The following is a 7606-nucleotide window of genomic DNA, read 5'->3' as shown; positions in this document are numbered from 1 at the left end:
GGGCCGGGAATCCGCCTCAAGGGGCACTGGGTCTTGTCTCTTCTTTGCAAAATGTGAAATGTGTGTTTTTCTTGGAAGAAAGGGCCTGTGCCCGAGAGTTGTATTTGATGGTGAAGGGAGTGTGGTAATTTGACTGCCATGGCTGAATCTGCATTCTGAAAGACTTGGACAATTTGGGGCATCAGGAGGTACCCAACGGCTGGTTACTCCGTACTGTTGAGCCTCCAGTAACCCCGCGTGCCTTGTCTCTGGATGAGGTCAAGGAGGATGCTAGTGGGTTTTGTTACAGGGCTCCGGCCACAGCAGGACTGCTCGCTCCTCCATCAGGGTGGACATTGGGCTACAGGAGCCCAAAAGTTGCTGAAGACCTAAATTTCCTAGAGTGCTCTTCACCCCAACTTTGGGTACTCAGGAAAAAGACTCAGGGAACCGGAAGGGCTCACCAACTGGAGTCTCTCTGAGATGTGGTTGTGTCTCATCAGCCAGGGGATGCAGAATGATGGTTCAGGGCTGACACCATAGAAGGGGAAAAAAAGGCCAAGGTCAGTGTTTGGGGTGTTCAAGGGAGTTAGGCACTGGAGACCAGGGTATGCCAATGTTCCTGGGTTCTGACCCCATCATATGGAAAAGGCTGACATCTTGACTAGAGGGCTCTTATTCTTTCCACTACCTCAGACACTGCCCCTATGGGACAGAAAAATCGTGGAGGATAAGAAATGCCTCCACCCAATTTCCTATGTCCTTCCTATCCCATGACAAAGCAAGTTCAGAAAGCTTAGAAAGTGGCCTCACCAGAGCCCATAGGGCAAATGGGTAATCAACAAATAGGGCTGCCATGTTCACCAGCATGCCACCTCCCACATCACACTATTGAGAAGAGTTGAAATCAAAATGGATTTCAGGTTTACTTTTGGTTAACTAGAACATTCACTGAGAAACACAACATCTCCGCCTTTTTTTCCCCTCAGTATTTGATGAAATGAGTTGAGATTGCTTGTGCCCAGCAAAGCATGACTTACCTGGTAGGCCAAGCAGTTTTGCACAGCTGAGGGCTTAACTCTTTTACCACTCCCCCTTTAAAATCATTTTGGAACCGTACTTTTATGAAAAATGTCTCTCATAGTTTCCTGCCGCCTTTTAATGAGCAGAACACCCTCACACCTTTCTTTCCCGTCTCCCCTCTTTCCCTGGCCATTGCAGTAAGAAAAAAGGATGATGGGACCCATTTGTGAGGATCACATATGCGAGCAGATTAAACCCACCTCTACTGCTATCAGTCCTGTCCCATCACCTCTGGTCACACAGACGTCCTGGTAGAGAAAACCCTTGTTTGCCAAAAATGTTAGGGCCATTCCGGGGCATTTTTTCCAGCCACCTCGGCTGTAATGTAGGGAAACTGAAGCCCAGAGAAGAAAAAGGGATTGGCCCAAGGTCACACAGTAGTAGAGGCCAAAACTAAAAACCATATTTCCAGGTCTGCTTACTTCGAGAAGAGTGTGTTTTCAGTCTAAGTCAGCTCTGACTGGAAGTTCTAGCAGCCACCAGCAGGTGGGAGTAGATCTGTTTGAATGTGGGATGTTCCCAGCACTGAGGAATCAAATTCCACAGGCAATTGGTCTGGTCCCTCATTTGTCAGGGAAAACAAGCCTGAAGCCTGAAATTTTGTTCTTAGGTACCCTTGTGACTATGCAGATTGACAAAAAGTTGATGGCAACGATGAATTCTCTTCCAGAACTTACATCCCAGAAGGCCCTCCCCTACTGCGGGTCTCCCTGGAGGTAATGCTTCATTGAAATTTCTGACTCACAAGAAAAGGATAGCCAAAATACAACAAGAAATACAAAAACGCCATTATAATTTGTACTTATTGAGCATTTGTCTAGTTAATTTATTATAATATCCATAAAGATCTAGATTGAATAAGCTTAAACCTGAATATGGGATAATGGTGTAGGGCAAAGAACACTCATCTGGAAGTTAGCCCATCTGTGTTCTGACCCAGCTCTGCACACGACAGTGAATATTCCAGTTTGGCTGAAGGATAGAGTAAGTTTGGAGGTGAGACAACAGGTGAGATAGGTCAGAGGTGAGAGATTAGGCAGAACCTGACTTTGTAAGCAACACACACTCAATACACAATAAATTCTTGTGTAATGAATGAGGCAAGAGAAAGAATCTGGGTCCTAATTTTCTAAAATAAAAAATCGTATTTTATGTTAGAGTCAACAGTAATCTTCTGAAGGATTTGTGCAAGGGAATGACACAATCAGAGTGGCACCTTGGCACTGAAGGAAAAACTGGGAGGAAGAGGGACTGGGGGCAAGAAGAGCACACATCTCCTTCTGGTAATGGCCAGCTAGGTAGCTTGGACTAGCTGTTCCAGTGAGGACAATGAAACAAACTGGCTGAATGTAGAAAGAAATAATTGTCATAAAGAACTGAGAGATACTGAGGCTAAAATCCAGAGGAAGACAAGAACCCAGGGAGGAAAGCCCAGCACTAGAATCCTCTTTTGTCCTGATGGCTTCTACTGAAACTGGAAGAGAGTTGTGAAATTGAGCTGCAGTTTTGGTGGCATCATAAGGAAAAAAGTGAAAGCTCAAGGCCTAAGGAAGTAGCGGATTTGATTAGCATTCTTATCACTCTCAGCTGAGACCCTGAGTGGCTACCTCTTTGGGTTAACGGTGACCTATAAGTAACCAGCCCTTGTGTGGTCTTGTAAACCCAGATACTCATCATGTGGGCAGTCCAAGGAACCTAAAGCCCTGATCTTGGATTAAAGTGGCCTTGGACAAGTAGTATCCTCAGGCATTTGAAAATACCCCAGCAAATGAAAAGACTCTGCTGGAAGGTATTATCATATTGGGCCTAGAATCATTTGTACAATAATTTTTCAAAAATATGTCAACGTATAATCAAAGATAACTTGGCATAAAAGGAAAAACATAGACCATGACAGCCAGTAGACAACAAAAACAAACTCTCAAAGACTTCATGTATCAGAATTACGTGACAAAGACTACAATAACTATGGTTCACTCTATTCCAAAAAATTAAAAATAAGTTTGAAAATGTCTGTAAGGAACAGAAAATCATAAAGACTAATAGAGCTATTTTGAAAGAAATCAAGGCAAAAAACTAAACTATAACTAGTTTAGTTATACTACAGACTATAACAATGAAACTTGAGAATTTAACGGATGGGTTTAAGAGAAGGGTAAACACAACTAAAAAGAGAATTATTGAATTGGAAGATAGGTTATAAGAAATTGCCCAGAGTTCTGTCTGGAGAAACAAATTATTTGGAAAAATAAAAAAGGGAGGATGAGAGACTCAATTAGTAGAGTGAGAAGGTCTGCCATATGTTTAATTGAAGTCCCATTTGAAGATGACAGCTGTAAATTTGAGTTCACAGATTCAAAAAGCCCAATAAATCATAGGCAAGATCAATAAAAAGAAATCTACTCCTAGACACGTCATAGTGAAAGTAAAGAAAGCCAGAAACAAAGAAGCCTATATGACTGGTCCAATTAAAAATAATGAGTTCATGACCTAGAGCAAGAACAGGAGAGACTGAGACTAGGGGATGGAAGTTAGACCCTGGACTTTACAATGCTTTTACTCATTTTTTTCCATGCTGAAAAAGGCACTTGTTAGAACAACCTGACATCTATGAGCCCTCCCTAGCTGTCATGCTTGGAAGGCCATTGTTCTATCGGTGTGTGTCCGTCATCTCATGGGCTATCAAAGAGGCAAATATTTTCCATGGGTGTGAAATGCTAGTTGCTGCTGAGGTCTAAGGCTGGAGAAATGTGCTTATAAGTGGCTTCCTAAGAGAAACCAGAATAAAAGTGAATCTTTGTAGAAAAGTTCCCTTTTGCTTCCCCTGCCCCCATCATTCACTATTTCTAAGGAAAAATGTACAAAATGAACAGTTCCGTGGTTCTCAGGGTGTCTTGCTACACTTGGGCTTCACTATATGCAATTGCTCCTTGGGCTATCTCATGCTGGAGCACAGTAACATTCCCGCAGGGGTTTATATTATAATACACTGAGCTAAAAATAAAATAGGCTGTCTTTTGAGGGTGTGGGCTCATTATTTGTTACTAGAGCTGTTTATACAAAGACTGAATGACTGGCCTCCTGTCATGGGTAGAATAGAGGAAATTCTGCTCCATGTGGGAAGTTGTATCAGAGCTCCTGTGTTTGGCTCAAAATCCTTCATTCATTTATTCTACTTGAAGGACAAGCATTTTTATGTACCCTTAAGGGCTCTTCCACCACCACCACCACCACTACCACAGAAATCCCTTTTTCCAAGAGAGTAGAGTGGGAGGGCAGGAAAGCCTTCTCTATTGCCTAACCTTAAATCAATCAGAATGCTATCTGACAGTGAAGACACAGACCTACCTTCACTTATAGCATGCAGTATGTGACCCACAATTTTGATAACTGTCACAAAGGGAGGGGGTGCTGAATTTTTGATTCTGAGTTTCCACATTTTCTCTTCACTTGTTCTCGGAATTCACATTTTATGTAGGTCACGGCTCCCTCTCTCCCCGAAGCCTGCAGAAACGGGCACTGTATTAGGTATAGCATCTTCTAAAAGCATCTCCCTCGCTAACTATGAAAGAGCAGGAGCAGTGAGAATACTCCACTAACTCTAGAGTTTTTCTCCCAAGGACAGGTTGTATCGTAGTGTATTAAAAGGGCATTTGATTATGAACTTGAAGATCTAGATTGGAGCTCTGTCAGCAGCTATTATACCTAGGCATGTGTCTCAGCCTCTGAAGCTCAGCTCTATCATCTGGAATATGGGGGTGATAATAATGCCTACTTGTTAATGGGACAATCCAGACAAAAGGGACTCTCTTTCCATCACAACTTCCTAGCTTTGGGACCTCATCTCCGTTATCCAGTCAGATTTCTCCTTTCTCCATCTGGAAAGGCTGCGGTCACTACCAGATAGAGCCACTAGAGGGCCTCAGCTCCCCTGGTCTAACTGTGGAACAAACCTTTCCGTTTATCTATTAAATAATTGTTTCTCTGAATCCAACAACAACAGCAAAACACCTTATTCAGAAGCTCACTGAAACAGAGGGGGATAAGCACAAGGAGCAGAGACCTTTTTGAAGGAGGAAGTTTTAGTGCACAAATGGATAGACCTTTATTTCTACACTGGGGTAATTGCTGCCATCAGCTACTCTGCCCCTCAGTGAGGATGGTGATGGCTAACTTCTGTGCATCCCTGCCCTTGTTCCCAAGGGGTGAGAAACATTGATCCTGTACAAATCATGAACGGATATCTCCTGGAGTTGTGGAGGGCACAGCCAGAGTGGCCACATGTGGTACCCTGGTGAGAAAGGCTGCTTTCTTATGTGACTCCCCTACCCCTGTGATATAGTTTGGCTGTGTCTCCACCCAAATCTCATCTTGAATTGTAGTTCCCATAATCCCCACGTGTCGTGGGAGGAACCTGGTAGGAGGTAATTGAATCATGGGGGCGGTTACCCTCATGCTGTTCTCATGATGGTGAATGAGTTCTCATGAGATCAGATGGCTTTATAAGGGGCTTTTCCCTCTTTTGTTTGGCACTTCTCCTTGCTGTCGCCACGTGAAGAAGGATGTGCTTGCTTCCCCTTCAGCTGTCATTGTAAGTTTCTCGAGGCCTCCTCAGCCATGCTGAACTGTGAGTCAATTAAACAAACCTCTTTCCTTTATAAATTACCCAGTCTCGGGTATGTATTAACAGTGTGAGAACTGACTAATACACCCTGCTAGTCTTGCACCTGTCCTCAAATCATTTTGGGTTACACAACCCCCCTTAGCCCCTAATTAATGTACTCTTGTATCTTTAGCCGTGTGCTCTCTCCTCCTCCCTCAGTGCACAAGTTCTACGTGACCAGAGGATTTTCTTTTAGATAGTCTTTTGACATCAGTATACTCTACATTTGTGGTAACAGCGATAATTCATAATAAGGCATTGAATCTTTCAGCAGCTCTAGTCCCTTGTACTTCTCCAAATTGCTCAAAACCGTGCTTTTCTGCACGATCTCTGAGGCAGATTCAGTAGTACTCACTTCAATCTGCAGGCCCCTTTCAGTTAGTTGGGGCCATGTAACTGGTTTTAGACAATGAAATGCAAACATAAGTGGCACAGACTATTGCCAGGATGAAGCATTTGAGAGTCAGTTTACTATCCTTAAGCTCTCTCTTTCTTTGCCCTGGTGACCCTGAAAGCCATATGTTGAAGTGGGAATATCAAATATGGAGAGAACCTAAACCCTGAGTCTTCCGATAGAGGATGTGACCTGCATCTGACCATGTGTGACCTGGAAATCAAGCTTTGATATGCTAAGTTGCTAAGATTTAGGGACTTAGTTATCATTTCAGCAAAGCTTAGCCTAACTTGATAAATAGACTCTGGCACTCATCTCAGCGCCTGTACCATTATTCTAAAGTCCCATGTACAACTCTTTCTGCATGTTTCACAGGTAGCTTGAATCCAAAATATCCCAGTCTTCTCCTAGTACTCTGCAAATATGCTCCTTTTGGTGTGTTCTCAGTCTCTGTGGACTGATATTCAGTTGGGACCTGGTTGGGACCTATAAGACATCTATAGCATTTCCTTCTATTTCCCCACCCCCATATTCAGAAAGTCATCACTCATTCATTGATTAGCTGTTCACTGAGTACCTTCTATGTGCCAGGTACTACTCTGAGAACAAGGATATAAAAGTAGAAAAAAAACAGTAAAAGAAATCCTTGATAGAGTGGAGCTTATATTATATAGGAACAGGAGGCATATTACACAGAATTGAAATGAATAAAGTATCTAGTTTATTAGATGATGATAAGCGCAACAAAGAAAAGCAAATCAGGGAAGGAGGGGAGAGAATGCTGGGCAAATGAGGTGGCAATGATTGGAGGGCAAAGATATTATTTTAAATAAGGTGGTCAAGGAAGGACTCATTGCGAAGGCAGACATTTGAGCAGAGACCTTAAAGAAGAGAGGGTGTAAAGCCGTATAGACATTTAGGGGAAAATGATTCCAGGAGAGTGGACAACAAGGGGAAATGCCTGAAGTTTTTTGGTGTATGCAAAGAATGATAAGGAGGCCAGTGAGGCTGGAACACAGTGAGTGAAGAAGAAAAGAAATAGGAGGTGAGGCCAAAGTATAAACGGGGGCTAGATCATGTAGTGACTTGTAAACCATGGTAAGAACTTTGACTTTTACACAGAGTAAGATAGGAAGCTGGTGGCAGATTTGGACACAGGAATGACATGAGCATATTTATATCATGACAGTGGGATCATGCTTTTTGCCGATTGGAGAATAGGTTCCCGGGGTGGGGGTAGGGCAGAAGCACAGAGAGCAGTTGGGAAGCTGCTGCAATAACCCAGGTGACAGATGATGGGCTCAGCAGACCAGGGTGGTAGCAGAGGAAGATGTGAGATGTGGTCAGATTCTGGATATCTTTTCAAGGCAGAGTTGAAAGGATTTTCTGACAGATCAGACAGAGAATATGAAAGAAAGAGACAAGTTACAAAGGATTCCGAGAGTTTTGGCCTGACTAGGTGGGGTAACTGATTTGCCATTTATTGA

Source organism: Hylobates moloch, unplaced genomic scaffold (assembly GCF_009828535.3).
Source record: "Hylobates moloch isolate HMO894 unplaced genomic scaffold, HMol_V3 SCAFFOLD_7, whole genome shotgun sequence".
Classification (NCBI taxonomy): Eukaryota; Metazoa; Chordata; class Mammalia; order Primates; family Hylobatidae; genus Hylobates; species Hylobates moloch.
The sequence above is the reverse complement of the archived record's forward strand: the minus strand, read 5'-3'. Positions refer to the sequence as shown.